Source organism: Bubalus bubalis, chromosome 2 (assembly GCF_019923935.1).
Source record: "Bubalus bubalis isolate 160015118507 breed Murrah chromosome 2, NDDB_SH_1, whole genome shotgun sequence".
In the NCBI taxonomy this organism is placed as follows: Eukaryota; Metazoa; Chordata; class Mammalia; order Artiodactyla; family Bovidae; genus Bubalus; species Bubalus bubalis.
Window position 1 is genome coordinate 168,251,994 of NC_059158.1, and position 19,525 is coordinate 168,271,518.

Genomic DNA, 19,525 nt, shown 5'->3' on the forward strand with positions numbered 1-19,525 from the left:
AGATCTATCTACAGATGATCCCATTTTTATAAAACTTAAAAACAGGAAAATAATTAAACTTCATTGTGTAAGAAAGCACACAAAAGTAGTAAAACTAAAAAAAAAAAAAATATGAGAAAGTAATTAGCACAAAGGCAAAGAGAGTAAGGAGAATGTGACCAAAACAGGATACTGTGGGGTTTTGAGTAATGCTAACCTGGGTGGAGGTTCTATGAATTTTTCTTTTTAAATTTTTGGCCGCACCCAAAGCATGTGGGACCCTAGTTCCCCAACCAGGGATCAAACTCATGCCCCCTGCATGGGAAAGCAAAGTCTTATCCCCTGGACCACCAGGGAAGTGCCTGAATTATTAAAAATAATTGTTCAGGACACTGTATGTTTGTTTTATGCATCCCTTTTGTATGTTGTTATATGTGACTTTTTAAAGGTTAAATTCATCTTTAATTACTGAAATTCAAGTTATGACCAACCTAGACAACATATTAAAAAGCAGAGACATTACTTTGCCAACAAAGGTCCTTCTAGTCAAACCTATGGTTTTTCCAGTGATCATGTATGGATGTGAGAGTTGGACCATAAAGAAAGCTAGGCACTGAAGAACTGATGCTTTTGAACTGTGTTGTTGGAGAAGACTCTTGAGAATTCCTTGGATGGCAAGGAGATCCAACCAGTCCATCTTATAGGAAATCAGTCCTGACTATTCATTGGGAGGACTGATGCTGAAGCTGAAACTCCAATACTTTGGAAACCTGATGTGATGAACTGACTCATTTGAAAAGACCCTGATGCTGGGAAAGATTGAAGGCGGGAGGAGAAGGGGATGACAGAGGATGAGATGGTTGGATGGCATCACCAACTCGATGGACATGAGTTTGAGAAAGCTCCAGGAGTTGGTGATGGACAGGGAAGCCTGGCATGCTGCAGTCCATGGGGTCTCAAAGAGTTGGACACAACTGAGCAACTGAACTAAACTGAACCAAAATTCAAATGGCTGAATTTTGATTGATCAGGAGGTAAACCCATGAAGTGATAGAAGCATAGAAGACATGTGACTGACTGGTCTAGGAAGGTCAGAGGGAAGGTGACAGAAAAATCTTCAATAAATGGTGGAGGTTAAGCATAAAAAGCAGCAAAGCGTTTTAGGCTGAGGTAAGACTGGCTCAGGAGAGTGAGCATGTGGTCTTGGTGGCCAGATGCCAGGTTTCCGTGTGAAGCTGTGAGGAATGGGCTGGTGAGGTAGGTCTCAGAGGCCAGAAGTCTTGCTCATGTATAGATTTACTGGAGGTTTTTTTTTTTTTTTTTTTCCCCCAAACTTTAAACTTTGTATTTTGTATTGGGGTATAGCCAATTAACAATGTTGTGGTAGTTTCAGATGAACAGTGAAGGACCTCATTCATACATTTACATGTATCTATTCTCCCCCAAACTCCCCTCCCATCCAGGCTGCCTTACAACATTGAGCAGAGTTCCACATGCTGTGCAATGGGTCTCTGTTGGTTGTCCATTTTAAATATAGCAGTGTGTACATGTCCTTCCCAAACTCCCTAACTATTCCTTCTCCCCGGGGCAACCACAAGTTCGTTTTCTAAGTCTGTGAATTTCTTTCTGTTTTGTAAGTAAGTTCATTTGTATCATTTCTTTCTAGATTCCACATATAAGGGGTGTCATAGGGTGTTTCTCCTTCTCTGCCTGACTTACTTCACTCAGCATGACATTCTCTAGGTCCGTCCACGTTGCTGCAAATGGCATTGTTTCATTCTTTCTAATGGCTGAGTAACATTCCACTGTATATAGGTACCACATCTTCCTTATCCATTCCTCTGTTGATAGACATCTCGGTGGCCTCCAAGTCTTGGCCACTGCAAACAGGGCTGCAATGGACACCCGGGTGTGTGTATCCTTTTGGAACATGTTTTTCTCTGGATATACGCCTAGGAGCAGGACTGCAGGGAAAGCTCCACTTCTAGTCTTTTAAGGAACCTCCATACTGTTCTCCACAGTGGTCGCACCAATGCACATTTTCACCAACAGTGCAGGAGGGCCCACACCCTCCTTCCACACCTTCTCCAGCAGTTGTTGTTTGTGAATTTTTTGATGATACCTGTTCTGACCAATATGAGGCAACATCTCACCTATATTTCCCCAATAACCAGTGATGCTGAACATCTTCTCATGTGTCTACTGGCCATCTGTGTGTTCTCGTTGGAGAAATGTCTATTCAAGTCTTCTGCCCATTTTTTTAGTGGGTTGTTTGTTTTGATGCTGGTGTTTTAAAATGAAGACATTTTTGCTAGGAAGCAAAAATAGGAAGACCCTTAAGAAAAGAAGAGAAAAAAAAAGAAGAAGAGAAAACTAAGGAAAACTTAGAAAACTGAAGCATGGACAGAAAGGAGAAGAGAGTATAGGGGATGAGTTAGGAGGGAGATAGAGAGGAAAGATATTAAAGACATGAAATCTAAAAACATAGGCAAGAGCGAGAGTGAAAAAAGGGAAGAAGGAGACAGAGCAGATCTAAGACATTGAGTTGTGAAGACCATTTCCCTCTCAGGTGAAGGAAGGGAAAAATAAACAAGAGAAATTAGGAAAAAAATTTAAATTTTTCAATGCCATTCTCCCAAATCATCCCATCCTCTCCCTCTCCCACAGAGTCCAAAAGACTGTTCTATACATGCATTGAAACATGTATAATATCATATAAGAAACAAACCGCCAGTCCAGGTTTGATGCAGGATACTGGATGCTTGGGGCTGGTGCACTGAGATGACCCAGAGGGATGAGATGGGGAGGGAGGAGGGAGGGGGATTCAGGATGGGGAACACGTGTACACTCGTGGCGGATTCATGTTGATGTATGGCAAAACCAATACAATATTATAAAGTAAAAAAAAAATTTAATTTTTGTTTATTAAAGTTTTAATTTTATATTGGCATATAGCTAATTAACAATGTTGTGATAGTTTCAGAAGCACAGCAGAGCGACTCAACTATACATGTACATGTATCCATTCTCCCCCAAACTCCACCACCCAAGCTGCCACATAACCTTGAGATGAGTTCCCTGTGCTACACAGTAGGTCCTTGTTGGTTGTGGTGTGTACATGTCCATCCCCAACTCCCTCAAACAGAGTTTTAACAGAAGAAAAGAGAGAAATTGATCAGAAATGTCTAATGGGAATGTGAAAGGTAAAAGTTTGCAAGGCAAAAATAAAATGAGGCTTATTTTTAGAAGAACAAACATTTATAGAAAACCAAGGAGGCTCAAATTTCAAAGATCAACAAAACCAAGTAGTGGAAAAAACCTTTACAAAAGAAACCAGAATGGCATAAGAGAAAAACCCTAATACTTTAATCATTTAAATGATAAGGGAAATAACAAGATGAAAGGAGCAGAAAAAAAAAATTTGTGTTATGAGGCAGGTGAAGTTATAGACGAAGAAAAAGGGCAAAAACTGTTCAATTGTCTAAATTTCAGGACTCTTTGCATCTTACTCTACTAAAAGTAAAAGAATAATGGAGGGAAAGTTGAAAAACACCACAAAGCCATCCATTTTGAGTCACTTCAACTCATTAAAACAGGGGAAAACCAACCATTGTAGGAAGGAATGGGAACCTGGTGAAAGTTGGGAGGAGGATGGGAAAATAAAAGTAGAGAGATGTCAAAATCATGAGTTTACTTTTCCTTGGGGGTGTGACACTCCCTCAACTGGAAAGTCAAGTTCCACTCAAGCTAAGGGAGCAGCTAGGAACTGACTTCATGAAAGCCTTCCTCCCCTCTGGGGTAATTTGTGCCTTTCATGATTTAACTCAGACTACCACATCATGACCTAGTTGAAAACTGGGTCAGACCATTTTTTCCTTCAACGGAAGCCTAAAAACCACCCTTCTTTAAACAAATTCATATTTTGAACTGTATTCTATGTTCAGTTTCATCTTTTTGGAGATGTTAACAAAAGTTGCTTGAGCCAGTTGAAGACCTGGTCTCTAAATGTATAAAGATCTGAAAAGAAATCTGGGATTTTACAAGATAGTAGGATACTTACTCACAGCCCCTCCTTGGATAGCCCTGGGTATTAATTTATGTTACACTTAGCTCATCTTTTGGTCCCAAATTTTCTGAGCAATTACAGAGGTCTATTAATTCCATTTTGGCTCAGAGATTTATATGAGGTGCTGAAGGAAGCAGTGTGGAAGAAGTTGAAAAGTGCAGAGTGAGTCATAAATGAAGCTGCAGAAATAGGTTAGGGGCAGGGATTCCTAGGCAACATAACTATGTTTGAGAGGATTATAAAAAGAGTGGTACTATGCACAGATTAGCATTTGGATGCAGATCAGAAAGGAGCTAGAGTGGCTGCAAAGTGATGTGGAAGAAATTTTCCTGAAGGTAGAGCTAGTAATATGCTGTTCATCAGTGAGCAGACTTTCATCCTGGCCTGGACCATAAATGCCCCTTTGAGAATGCTTGTCTATGCTCTTTTCCCTGTCTGGCTGGTTGGAATGGATATGATCCCCAAGGAAGTTTGCCAGATAAGACAGAGGATACCAGTTAATTTTCAATTTCAGATAAGCAACATACTTCTTTAGCATTATTATGTCTTATGCAAAATTTGAAGCATATTGATACTAAAAGTATAATGTGCCATTTATCTGATATTCAAAATTACCTAGAGAATTCCATTGACTGTATAGTCTATGGGGTTGCAAAGTCAGACACGACTGAGCAACTTTCACTTTCTTTCATAGGCTAAATCTGACAATTGTGTCATCAAGGAAGTCTAGGAAGCCAAAAGTAGTAGAAGATATAGTCAAAAGATGAATTTCCATTTGCATGGAATACCTTTTTCCATCCCCTGACTTTCAGTCTGTATGTGTCTCTAGGTCTGAAATGGGTCTTTTGTAGACAGTATATAAATGGGTCTTGGTTTGTACCCATTCAGTCAGTGTCTTTGGGATGGAGTATTTAATCCATTTACATTTAAGGTAATTATCAATATATACATATTCCTACTACCATTTTCTTAACTGTTCTGGGTTTGTTTTTGTAGGTCTTTTTCTTCTCATTTGTTTTCCTTCTAGAGAAGTTCCTTGATTAAAATAATATGTTTTATTTATATTATGTGACTTTTACCATACCAAAAAATGCTTTTAAAAGTTCAAAAAATAAATATAGAGTTCTAGGGGGAAAAAGCTGGAAAGAGGCTGGTTCTCTGAATCAAAGGCTGCTGATGACTACACAGGAGGACTGTCTAGATTTTAGGACTTCCGACCTCCAGAACTATAAGAGAAAAAAAATCATGTTTTAAGCCAGGAAGCTTGCGGTAAATTGTTACAATGACCATAGGGAGAAAACACATGATCTAATACTCTGGAATTACTGAACCTCTTTTCATCTCTTTTTCTCTTTCTTTGTGTATTCCAGATACACAAAGAATGCCAGAGCTGAAAAGGACATTGGAGAGCATAAAAAACAATTTGCTTGTTTTCAGAGGAAGAAACTGAGGACAAAATCACCATTTAATTCACTTGCAGAGTAACTCTCAGCAATTTCCCCCCTCCATGCTACCTATGCAGTCTCTTCTATTTCACTTCCTTTTTCTCCCCCTTGTCTAATTATCTCCTCTTCCCAATTTCTTCTAGTCTTTCTTTCCTTTTCTCCTTCAGTTATCCAAGCTCCATCCATCCATCCAACACTCTTTTCCCTGCTTTGTTCATTATTTCAGAGAAGCATATTTTCAAATTCATGAATCCCTGCTTCCTCCCAGTAGTCATTTTGATGTGTTACTAGTTATAGATCCATTTGAGCAAAGAAACTTCTTTTTAAAAAATGCAGTATCTTAAGGAGTGGATGGGATGAATTGTGAGATTGGGGTTGGCATATATACACTATTGATACTGTATATAAAAATCGATAACTAATGAGAGTCTACTGTAAAGCACAGGGAACTCTGCTCAATACTCTGTGGTGACATAAATAGGAAGGAAATCCAAAAAAGAGAGAATATATGTAAACATGTAGCTTATCCCCTTTGCTATACAGCAGAAAGTAATACACTGTAAAGCAACTATACTCAAATAAAAATTTATTAAGAATGTATATCTTTGCCCAGTTTTCATATGCAAGAACCATCTGTGGCACGTTTTAAGATGCAATTATTTTGGAGAAACTCATGTGTGTATGCATATATTCATATATTGCTTAATATATGTGTAATATACTTTGTCTATTTGCATACTGTTTAAATATAGAGAGTCCATGACTTAACAATGGCTTGACTTGAGATTTTTTTGACTTTATGATGGTGTGATACACACTTATTAGAGACTGTACTTCAAAGTGAATTTTGATTTTTTCCTGGGCTAGTGAAGTGTGTGGTACAACCCTCTCTTATGATGTTTGGCAGAAGCAGTGACCTCAGCTCCCCATCAACCACACAGTCATGAGGGGAAACAACCAACAGACTTACAGCCTCTCTGGATCCAGACTACCGGTCTGCTTTTCCCTGTCAGTGTGGGTTCCATAAACTACACGAGATAGTCAATACTTTTTTATAAAATGGACTTTGTGCTGGACAATTTTGCCCAGTTGTAGGCTATTGTCCGGAGAAGGCAATGGCACCCCACTCCAGTACTCTTGCCTGGAAAATCCCATGGGTTGAGGAGCCTGGTAGGCTGCGGTCCATGGGGTCAGGAAGAGTCGGACACAATTGAGCGACTTCACTTTCACTTTTCACTTTCATGCATTGGAGAAGGAAATGGCAACCCACTCCAGTGTTCTTGCCTGGAGAATCCCAGGGACGGGGGAGCCTGGTGAGCTGCCATCTATGGGGTCGCACAGAGTCGGACACGACTGAAGCGACTTAGCAGCAGCGGCAGCAGGCTATTGTCAGTGTTTTGAGCTTGTTTAAGATAGGCAAGGCTAAGCTATGATGTTCAGTAGGCTAGGTATATTAATAAAAGCATTTGGACTTCTGTTATTTTAACTTACGATAGGTTTATTGGGACATAACTCCCTCATAAGTTGAGGACAATTTGTACTTTGAAAAGCATTTTCCATAGGCTGCCTCTTTTCCAGACTTTGGCATTTCAGGGATCAGTTTTTAAAACTTTTTATTGCAGTATAACTGATTTGTTATGTGTTGGTTTCAGATGGACAGCAAAGTGAATCAGTTATACATATACATATGCTCAGTCGCTCATTCACGTCCGACTTTTTGCGGCCCCATGGACTGTAGCCTATCAGGCTCCTCTGTCCATGAGATTTCCCAGGGAAGAATACTGGAGTGGGTTGCCATTTCCTTCTCCAGGGCATCTTCCCAACCCAGGGATCAAAGGTGCACCTCCTGCATTGGCAGGTGGGTTCTTTACCACTAGTGCCACTTGGGAAGCCCATACTTATACAGATACTGACTTTTTTTTTTAAGATTCTTTCCCATATAGGTCTTTACAGAGTATTGAACATAGTTTCCTGTGGTACACAGTAGTTGCTTATTAGCTATCTATTTACATGTAGCCACATATATATGTCAACCCCAATCTTCTGATTTACCCCTCACATAGATCAGTTTTTAAAAAGAAGTGAGGCATTCACAATGAAGGGAGGTTGATGAACAGAGTTACCAATCCTTTATTTTTCAAGGCAAAGTCATCAAAAGCAAATAGATGAACAAATACACCATGAATTTATTAAAGGAAGGATGCTTCCACACCATAAGTATGGGAAGAACAATTTTAGAATACTGGGAAATCCATCTTAAGAAGCATAGGAAGTAAAGTTCTGTTGATATCTAAAATTTTTAAAAAATAATATATTAAATAATTTGGATAGATAAAAATAAATAGCAACATGACAGTTTTTCTTACTTTGTTTGAGTGCACTTTGTTTTATATAAGCTTGTCAATTTGCACATCTATTTTTGGGGTGGTGTGACATGAAGTGACAATATCCTACTTCTTCCTGGATTTAATCTTTATCAGTTATTGTTGAAAATCTGTTCTCACATGCATATATTGACGGAAATAGATGCAACTTTCTTAGGCTATTTTACTCAATCTAAAGTATTCAGGAAAATTATAAAGAAGGGACTTCATGGCTCCAGTCATTTCTCCTGGCTTTCTCATTCTCAGTTACAGAAGCTGCTCTGGTTGGTGATTTTTCTCATCGAGAAGGAAAGAGCCAGAGGTTGCAGAGCTCCTTGCCTTCCGGGCAGCACTTCCCTCAGGGCTGGTTGCCCTTGAGGGGAGCTGAGCTTGAGCACCTGGGACCAGATGAGAGGAGTCTGGACTGGGGAAAACATCATTTCTGACAGATACTATATCTCAGACTACTTTTGGGGGAGCAAACTTTTCATCATCACTTTTGGAACAGTGATGAAAATTTGCTGGCCAATGGTTTCCCAAAGGACACTGGAATCACCCACATAGCTTTAGAAATATAGAGGTACTTGGTCTCATTTCATAACTGTGGAATCAGAGTCCCGTGGAAAGCAAGGAGATCCAACAAGTCCATCCTAAATGAAGTCATCCCTAAATATTCACTGGAAGGACTGATGCTGAAGCTGAAGCGCCAATACTTTGGCCACCTGATGCCAAGAGTCGACTTATTGGAAAAGGCCCTGATGCTGGGAAAGATTGAGGGCAGGAAGAGAAGGGGATGACAGAGGATGAGATGGTTGGATGGCATTGACTCAATGGGCATGAATTTGAGCAAACTCCAGGAGATAGTGAAGGACAAGGGAGCCTGGTGTGCTGCAGTCCATGGATAGCAAAGAATCAGACACTACTTAGTGACTGAACAACAATAACAATATGCATGTATCCACACAAGTGATCTTAAGGCAGAGTCATCAGGAAGAAAGGACTGGACAGTGGGGTTTCAAGGTGGTCTGAAAGGACACTTACAGCCAGCTTACACTGGGCTCTCTTGTAGAAGATGGATTTGATTTGCTGGGTCCAGTCTCAAGGGCTGAACTGGTAGTGGATGCCAGCTGAGAATTTATCCTATTAGAAGAAAATTCTCCCTAACTGCCCTGAGAAATGTTTATTATCAGAAAGAACCAAGATAGGCTGAACAATGGCCGGGGTTGGGGTGGGGAAGGGGTTAGTACCTGTCAATATCTTTGCAATTGACTTTCTGTGATTCTGTGATGATTCCCATCCTGATTCAGTCATTGAACAGGGCTTATTGTCCTTGTACTAGGCACAAGGAATACAGTGGTAAACAAAGACTTTGCAAGCAGAGAGGAAAGAAAAACAAACAGCTTCATTCCTATACTTATGATCACGTGCTCTAAAAACCTGAATTGGAATTCAGATTATTTAGCAGTGTGTTTATATCTTATTTTAGACTTACCATTTATTATATTTTATATTTTAGACATTATCTCTCTTGGTTTGTTCATATGCCCTATATTTTCCTCTGCTTTGTCTATTTTTAATGCCTCTTTTCCTCCCCCATAAACATCTGTCTTTTTCTCTCTTTTATCCCTTATTTTCTCCTTTACTTCTTCCTGTCCTCATTAATAAATAGGTGGAATTAATACATTTATTAAACAATATCTAAGCACTATACACATAGAGGTATATACCTAAATGTCAATTCCTCCTTTTACCATTCCTGGTTATGTCAGAAGCATCAAATGAATATAGTCTGGGAAAAAAAAAAGTTGACATGCAACTCTCTTTAAGGTTCTGAAATACTTTAATAAAAAAGAAAATAAATTTCTTCTCTCCTCCAAACCAGTTCTCAAAGGTGAACTTACGCCCCTCACCTTGGGTCTGGAAAGTACTGAACAGTTTATAACAGAAAATGCATCACATATTGCATATCTTGTTACTTGATAGTGAATAGCTTTCTTGTTCTGCTCTGGATTATCAGAGACCAGATACTGACAGAACAATAGCCTCAGCAAGACAGGCAGCCCTGAGAGGTAACTTCACTTTGTTGTTTCAAAAGTGGTGGTTTCCACTGCGAAGAAACACAGGCAGAATTTTTATTCTTTTCACCTCTGCAGGTTCAAGCCATGGGTGAATTCTGAGAACAAGCAATTCAAACAGTTCTGCTTTAGCATGAAAGTCAAGAGCATGTAACAACATATTTTAGGAACTTTAACTTGGAAAGTACTAAAAAAAAACAAACAAACACTCTAAGCAATTGCTAAATATTAAATGGCACTTCCTGTTCCATGAGAGAACTAAGTTCTACCATCTGAAAACTACGTAACTACGAGTGATGTGGTCCAATGTTTTAATGTGATATTGGCCCTACATCCTAATGGGGCTTTTGTCCAGATAAGCTTCTACTTCTAAAAAGAAATCAGATCCTAGCTGGAGAGATATTTCCCCTGGTTTTATGCCCAGTTAGATAATATCATAATTGCTTTTCCTTCCCGCAGTATTGCACATTTTTTACTCGTTGTATCTGGGGAAAAGATATGGCCAGTTGCCAAACTAGCAAACAGATCTGTCAATTGTTAGGAGATGAGGAACCAGCCTTTAGTGATGTGTGCCAGGTACTATACTAGGTGGTTTACACGCACGATCTCTCATTTCTCACGGTAATTTTCCCAGGGAGAGATTATCATTATACCCATGGAATGTTGAGAAGGTCAGGAGATTGCTCACATTCTCATATCATTTGGTAGCAGAGAAGGGATTCAGACTCCCATCTTTCTGACTCTAACTTCTCTGAACTTTCTATTGTAGCTGAGAACATAGCCCCGACCTGGGTTTAAGCACTTCTTCCCCCATTTTTTTTTTTTTTTTTTTTAAGCAGAGGGCTCAAGTGGCAAGATCACGTGGGAAACCTGAGCTAGAAGGATGTCTGGGAAGTGTAGTCATGGGTGTCTCAGCCCTCAGCTTGCAACAAAGCCTGATACAATCAACACAAGGGGCTTGGAAAGTACTTGCTGGAATCAATATCCGGTTCTTGCCAGCAACGACACCTTTGACTACTGGACACCCAAGAATTTCCTTCTTCCCTCAGAAACTCTCAAATCATAACAACAGCAACAAAAAAAGCACCCATTATTGCAATGAAAGCTTCGCTTATGCCAATAAGAATACAATTTCCCATCCAAAACAGAGACCCCAAATGTCTTCAGTTGCAGCACTCCCCTCTGGGCATCCACATTTCCCCCTTTAGTTTAATCATAGTCTTGATTGTTATATTGTAACATGGGGAGAAAATTAAGCCCTATGTAAAGTAGGAGAGAAAAAGTAAAAATACAACTTAAAATGCAGAGAAGGAATATGTTAAGTACAACAGTGTTCATTTCTGCACCACTTTTTTTTGGTTTATTTCTTGTCTCTTTGTTACTCCACCACCCATTCCGTGTTGGCTTTGTCTTCAGCCAGCCCATCATCAGGTTAGGCTTCTTTGTTCAGAGTATAACCCAAACCTTCACTCCTAAAGGGTTTGAATCTTAGGAAGGTCCTTGTTACATTGGTTCTCACAGTCTTCCATTGATTTTTATCACTTGACAGGGCATGAAATGGGGTCCCCGCAGAATTTCTTGGTTTGAGGAATATTTTTCCATTGTTTTCATAATTTAACGGGAATTTTGTTTCCCCTTGATAACCAACCTACTCTCCCCAGTGAATGTGGCTACCCTCTTTTCTTACTAGTTTATCTATGGACACAGGGGCCTGAAATGGCTGAAGGGCAGCTCTTAGTTCTGGGAATATGGTTGTGTCTAATTTAATAATTTTGTTCCCAGAACTCAGACTTCTAAGCTAGCAAAACCACACACTTGAAAAGTGTGATAATCAGACTTTTGCAGTGAATTATTAGGTGGAATATTGAGAGATGCTGCTCTAATGTCCCATCCTTTGTATGCCAGAACAATGGATTCTATGGGAAAGTCAGCACCCTTTATGGTTGCTGGTTCAGGACAGACAAGCAAATCAGGAACAAATCCCTCAAGCTAACCAAGTATTGCTTTTCTCCTGCCCTGGAACTAAGTCCTCTGTCGGCCAGTTGCTTCCAGGTGGTGAGGCTGGTATAAGAGCAGGGAGTCCTCTGCCCACTTTAATTCTTGAGCAGGTACGTGGTGCTGTGCTCAGTAGCAACATTGTTTGGATATCACTACAATGCATGGTTTAGTCTGTTCATGCTGCTATAACAAAATACCACTGACTTATAATCAACAGAAATTTATGTCTTACAGAGCTAGAGCCTGGAAGTCTGAGACTAGGCACCAGCATGATTGAATGAGGGCCTTCTTCCAGCTTATAGCTATGTCCTCATGTTGGAGAAAGTGTGAAGGTAGGAGAAGGGGATGACAGAGGATAAGATGGTTAAATGGCCTCACCAACTCAATGGACATGAGTTTGAGCAAACTTCAAGAGACAGTGAAGGACAAGGAAGTCTGGAGTGCTGTAGTCCATGGGGTCACAAAGAGCTGGACACAACTGAGCATCTGAACAACAACGACACATGGAAAAGGGTGCTTGGGAGCTCTCTATTTTTTATTTTTATTTAGTTTTTAAATTTTTATTGAAGGATAATTGCTTTACAATGCTGTGTTAGTTTCTGCTGTATGACAATGTGAAACAGCTATACATGGACCTCCTCCCTCTTGAGCCTTCCTCCCACCCCCATCCCTCCCTTCTTTGACTTCTTCGTAAAGAGAATTAATCTCATTCATAAGGGCTCACTCTCATGACCTAATCACCTCCCAAAGTTCCCACTGTCTAATATCACACCTGGCATTAAGATTTCAACAAATGCATTCTGAAGGGGACACACATAGTCAAACTACAGCAATGCATGAGGCAGGTTGTCCAGCAGGAGGGAGCATGGTTGGGCAGAGAGGGAAAATTCTTATCCAACATCAGTGTTTTTTTCCACTGAGGGCAACTTTCTGTCCTGTCCATCCTACCAGTAAGGAAAAACAGAACTGAGTGAGCTGAGCTGTCAGCTCTGCCAGAGTGGCCAGGTAAGAGTTTCAGGAACAAAAGTACTTATCAGCTGATTAAGTATGAGAAAAAAGAGAACGGAAAGTTTGGGAAGTCTTTGAAGAGGAGCTGTTTTGGGAAAATGATGCCATTACGTAAATTGAGTTGGAAACGATGGCAACGTGGAAGTGAAACACCAGAAAGAGAGAAATAGATCAGAAAGGCTGGAGGAAGCCAAAGACGTTTTGAGAAGGAAGTGCCAGTGAGGTCAGAGAAAGAGAAGGGGAGAAAGATGTGGAAACTCACCTATGCCAGATCAGCTGAGAGTCAGATACATTTTCCTAGAATTACCCACCTACTAGTGCTGCTCTGAGATGCTGGGGAGGGGATGTAAGGCCTGATAAAAAAGAACAACAGTGAAACAGAGCAGCACCCTATGGTCCTTTCCCCACCATGTCCTCTGTCTGCCTTTTGTCTGTGGAATTTAGCCAAAGAATAAGTTTAATCAGAGTACTGAGAACATGCAGGAACAAAGGAAAACAGTCCAGGGAGACCAAATAATAATTATGTAGTCATTAAGCAAAGTCAAGTACTTTTAGTTCTTCACCAAGGGCTATAGACAATCAGTTCAGTTCAGTTCAGTTGCTCAGTCCTATCCGACTCTTTGCAACCCCATGGACTGCAGCACACCAGGCTTCCCTGTGCATCACCAACTCCTGGAGCTTTCTCAAACTCATGTTCATCTAGTCAGTGATGCCATCCAACCATCTCATCCTCTGTCGTCCCCTTCTCCTCCTGCTTTCAATCTTTCCCAACATCAGGGTCTTTTCCAATGAGTCAGTTCTTCACATCAGGTGGCCAAAGTATTGGAGTTTCAGCTTCAGCATCAGTCCTTCCAATGAATATTCAGGACTGATATAATTTAGGATGGACTGGTTGGATCTTCTTGCAGTCCAAGGGACTCTCAAGAGTCTTCTCCAACACCACAGTTCAAAAGCATCAATTCTTCGGTGCTCAGCTTTCTTTATAGTCCAACTCTCACATCCATATATGACTACTGGAAAAACCATAGCTTTGACTAGACAAACCTTTGTTGGCAAAGTAATGTCTCTGCTTTTTAATATGCTATCTAGGTTGGTCATAGCTTTTCTTCTGAGGAGCAAGCATCTTTTAATTTCATGTCTGCAGTCACCATCTGCAGTGACTTTGAAGCCCAAGAAAATAAAGTCATCCATTGGGACTGAATTCCATGATCTTAGGTTTTTGAATGTTGAGTTTTAAGCCAGCTTTTTCACTCTCCTCTTTCACTTTCATCAAGAGGCTTTTTAGTTCCTTTTCACTTTCTGCCATAAGAGATATGGCTCAGAATATGGATATAGACAATATTCTGAGCCATATCCTGTGAGCCATTTTACAGATACTGAAACCCCCCACCAGGTGGAAGAAGTTAACTACATGATGACCAGGCTGTAGCCATGACATAAGCTGCCACAATGCTGAGAATTGGCCTCAAGGAAATGGGAACAAACCAGCCCTGGGATTAAAGATTAACTGTACCTAAAACAATCAAGATGACTCTGGGCAGAATACTGGCAACCAGTTTTAAGATGACGGTCAGAGCTGACTATGCTGTGTCTGCAGGTAGCCTCCTCCCTCAGCCTATAAAAACTCTTGCCCACTGATTGTCAGCCTTCAGACAGACATCTGCCCTTCACCCTGGTTGCTGGCATCCAAAATGAAGCAAACTTTCCTTTCCATCAACCTGGCCTCTTGGGTAGCTTTTGAGCCATGAACAGCTGAACCCCACTTTAAGTTATAATAGAAATGAGAGCAATGATAATAGCACCATAGAGTTCCAAAGTTTTTATTTTGAAAAGTATTTTTGTATATACTCTGATGGAAAACAAAACAACATAAGAGAAGATGGATTCTCTTCCTGTTTTAAAATATTACTTTTTATCAACTAGGCATTCACTTCAGTAGGCACAGGTAAAGTCAAAAATCCTGGCTGAGAGGTAGCCTAGCCCTCATGGTCTTGGAGTTTTTTTAGATATGATACAGTGAGCCCTGCAGGGACCATAGCTCTTGCGTTGGCACAGACTCAGCTCAGGAAAGTAGTATTATGAGCAGTTCTTCATTTGTGGTGAAAGTGTTACTACATTCTTAAAAAGAGAGAGAGAGACAGGAGAAAATAGAAATTTAGGATTTTTTTAAAATTAAAATTTTAGACTAAAAGGCAAAAAAAAAAGTTGGTTAAGTAAAAGCACTATTTAAAAAGGAAGCACTATTGCACTATTTACTTCTCCCATAAACAGGGAGAAAGAAGCTCAAACTATCTTAACATTTTAGAACCTCAGTTTCTTACCTGTAAAATGGGGATCATTTCCATCATGGAGCTTTTGTGAAGATTAAATCGAGTAATAATTTGAGCAATGCACTTAACCTAGTGCTTGGCACAAAGTGGGCACTCAGTAAGTGTTAACTATTATTGCTGCCATTGCTAACATATTTGCTTATCATTAACATTGCATAGCATTATCTCACATGTTTTGATTTCTTATAGCTATGCCATCTATGGGGTTTCCCAGGTGGCACAGTGATAAAGAATTCACCTGCCAATGCAGGATTGATTGCTGGGTTGGGAGTGGGAAGATCCCGCGGAGAAGGAAATGGCAACCCACTCCAGTACTCTTGCCTGGAATATTCCATGGATAGAGGAGCCTGGCGGACCACCGTCCATGGATCGCAAAGAGTCAGACACAACTGAGCACATACTCATGCCACCTATATTTATCATTATTATTTTATTATACTTTCAAAAATCGATCTTTCTTGTCACTCTCGAATATATTAAGTGACGATTAAGGATACAGCAGTAACTTATTAGGAAAGTTAAGTGCAATAGAAAACAACCACAAACGTCTACTGCACCAATTTTGAATATTCTTTCAAAACAAGAACACTTTCAAATTAAAAAGCCTCAACAAATAAATACAAAATTATAAAAAGATAAGATAAATAATAATCTGTCTTCTGAACTGTTCTGGTAAATCCAGAGAGTGGCTTTTAAAGATAGTTTTCGAGAAGGCAGAAGAAAGATGCGTTCTTGGCACACAGCTTACACTTTTTGGTTGAACCCTGGCTCTGGACTTGGAAAGGAAACAAGTGTTACTGCTCGTCTATACCATATGTACACTGCTGCCCCCTGCCGCCAATGGCTTGCTTAGCAGCTAAGTAACAAGATCATTTAAAAAAAATCCCTCAAAGAGATAGTTTATTCTGAACAGATGGTTGAATATATTTTGTATGTATGTATTCCAGAGTGAGGTAATTCAGTTATAGAGACAGATAACTGCATCATGGTAAGGTTTAAAGAGAAAAAATTAGGTGCCTACAAATTGAAAGGGGTACACACTGCAATGCATATATTTACATCATTTAGGCAGAAGGAGAAGAGGGTGACAGAGGATGAGATGTTTGCATGGCATCACTGATTCAATGGACACAAACCTGGGCAAACTCCGGGAGATGGTGAAGGACAGGGAGGCCTGGCGTGCTGCAGTCCACGGGGTCACAAAGAGTCGGACACAACTTGGGGACTGAACAGCAACAACAATCTCTACAAGAATCCCACGGGTGGGTACTATTAATATTATTGTCCGTACTGTAAGTAGAGGAAACTGAAGTTTGAAAACGTACTCAGATAGTAAGTGGCAGAACTGCCATTCAGCCTTCACCTCCTCTGACTCCTCTTTGAACCGTTTCTAAGTCAAATCTCCCTGAAGAGAATATTAAACCAACTATGTTCATCGAAAGTATGACCCTTGGCAAGTCTAACCAAACGGCTTGGTGTGCTATTTCCCCCCACTTTCTTTTGCATTGAAAAGGAGCTTGCAAGCAAATGCACTTCAGCAGACTACACACCAAGTAGGGAGGTTTAGAGGAGTCAAGGCTACGAGCCTTGGGCAGGTTGTAAGTATCAGCCATCCTCTCCGCACAAGTGGAGGGCTGCCCTGGCTGATGGGTTCTGCGGGCAGCCTGGGCAGCCTATGAAGACCTGGCAGTGAGGATGAGTTGGGGGGAAACTAGTCTGTGCTTCTCTTGGGTCAGCCAGCTGTTTGAGTGTCTCCTTGAAGCCTGGCCCTGGAAGTCCAGGAGGAGTGAAGAGATACCTTGGTAATCCTCTAACCCATAGGTGACATCTTTTTTTTAAAAAATATTATTTATTTTATTTTTGGCCATGGTGACTCTTCATTTTTGCACATGGGGATTTTCTAGTTGTGGTGAGCAGGGGCTACTCTCTAGTTGCAATGTGAGGGCTTCTCATTCTGGTGGCTTCTCTCGTTGCAGAGTACAGACTCTAGGTTTCCAGGCTTCTGTAGTTGCAGTGTGTGGGCTCAGTAACTGTGGTGCCTGGGTTTAGCTGCTCCATGGCATATGGGATATTCCCATACCAGGGATCGAACCCATGTCCCCTGAATTGCAAGGTGGATTCTTAACCATTGGACCACAAGGAAGCTGTGACATATTTTTATAATTTGCCCAAAGGCATGACTTTGGCTGGTGGTGGCACTAAAAAAACCCTGATGGATGTGTTTACCTGCTTGCTCATTATTCACAAGACAAAGAGGGACGTTTTTCTCAGGCAGGCAGAGGGCATTGGCAAACTGATCTTAAACCAATCTCATCCCCCAGGCCCAGCACCACAATCAAAAGCATATTTAGGAAACAATCCTTTCACCTGGGTAAAGAAAGAAGGATGGAGAGTTTATTATGGTGAGTAGTGGGAGGGTAGGGGAGAGCATCTTTGGAGTTTGGGGATCCAAGCAGAATGAAGAAAGATACCAGCTTTCTGAGATGATATTTGGAATTCAACAAACCTCCCAAAGGAGCTTTCATGAATCAAAGGAATGGATGGAAATCGGGTAGAAATGGCCTCTCAATGTAAACTGGAGAGAGCCCCCTAGATTCTCTTGATCAATCTGGTGAGTTTAGATAACTGCGTTTGCTGGACTCCCTCGTAAGGCATGGAAATTAGCAAGGACCTAAGGGCTTTTTAGGTGGCACCATGGTAAGGAACCTGCCTGCCAATGCAGGAGATATAAGAGATATGGGTTTGATCCCTGGGTTGGGAAGATTCCCTGGAGGAGGGCATGGCAACCCACTCCAGTATTCTTGCCTGGAGAATCCCAGGGAGAGAGGAGCTTGGTGGGCTACAGTCCATAGGGTCTCAAAGGGTCAGAAATGACTGAAGTGACGTAGCGTGCGCGCGCGCGCACACACACACACGCACACACACACACACACACAGAGCGCCTCCTAGGTCTTTCTTCTAGAGGAAGCAATAAGAGGTGATGTTTAGTGGAGTGTCCAGCTGGGACCGAAAGCAGGACATAGTTACATCTAGGTAATTGACTGCAACAAGGTGGGAGGGAGTACTCTGATAAGCAGGGGGAGGGTTATACATGTGAGTAGGAGCTGGAAGCCAAGGATAACCAAAACTGAGAATTTTAGACCTTTTCTCCATCAATTTGTAAGAAGTGGCTATGTTGTAAGACTCCTCAGGAATTTAGAATACACTCCATTGGAGACTTCTCTGGAGGTCCAATGGTTAAGAGTTCGCCTTCCAATCCAGGGGGTACAGGTTAGAATCCCTGTTCAGGGAGCTAGGATCCCACAGGTCTCAGGGCCAAAACCCCCAAACATGAAAGCCAGAAGTAATATTGCAACAAATTCAATAGAAAGGCTTTAAAAATGGCCCACATTAAAAAAGAAAATATGTATATATATATATATTAAAAAAAAAACTCTGTTGGAGAAAGAAAACAACAACAGTTCTGAGAGTAATGTGGTTTTAAACATGAAATGACCGAGGAATCAGTGGTTTCTCATGAGTTTGCTTGAGAGTGGCAGATGCAGCTTTCCAAATGCTTGAGGCTTGAGGCAGGACTTGCCTGGAGGTAATAATTCAGAAACTGTGATGTGAAACCCATGCCTCCCACTTACTGTTGAATTGAAATAAGCCTGTGCAGAAGGTGATATAGCCTGGTAAGACTTTAGAACAGGTGAAGTGGGAGGCTTATCAGGTGGAAGGAATGACAAGAATAAAGTCCCAGAGCGTGAATAAGTAAGTCGTGGTATGCTGAAGCTGCATGGAATGAGAGAGAGTGATTTACAGATGAGTAACCAAGGGTTGGAATGTGACAAATGACTTTCTTAAAGGTCACTAATGAGAAGGCCAAGGTTGGAACTTCTGTCTTCCAAGTAGTGACACACCGTGGTTCACCTTTCCACATGCATTCTCTTATAAAAACACATGAGCAGCACAGAATCATGGAATCGTGGCATCAAAAGGGAAACTAGACCTCTCTTATCTAGCCCTGTTCTTGGCCAATTTAGCACTGCATACTGCAATAATCTTGGCATCTGGGCAAACTGCCTCAGCTAGAACACTTCCTGTGATGGGAAATTCTCAGCACCTTTTCAGGCATTACTGGACACACGGACACACAATTCTTTATTTTGAGCTGAACTCTGCCTCCAGGTATCTGGCTCTCTTTATCCTGCCCTGTCTCTGCGCATAATCAGCTCCTTCCTCTTGCCAATGCATCCTCCAAACTCTTGAGCATCGAGAA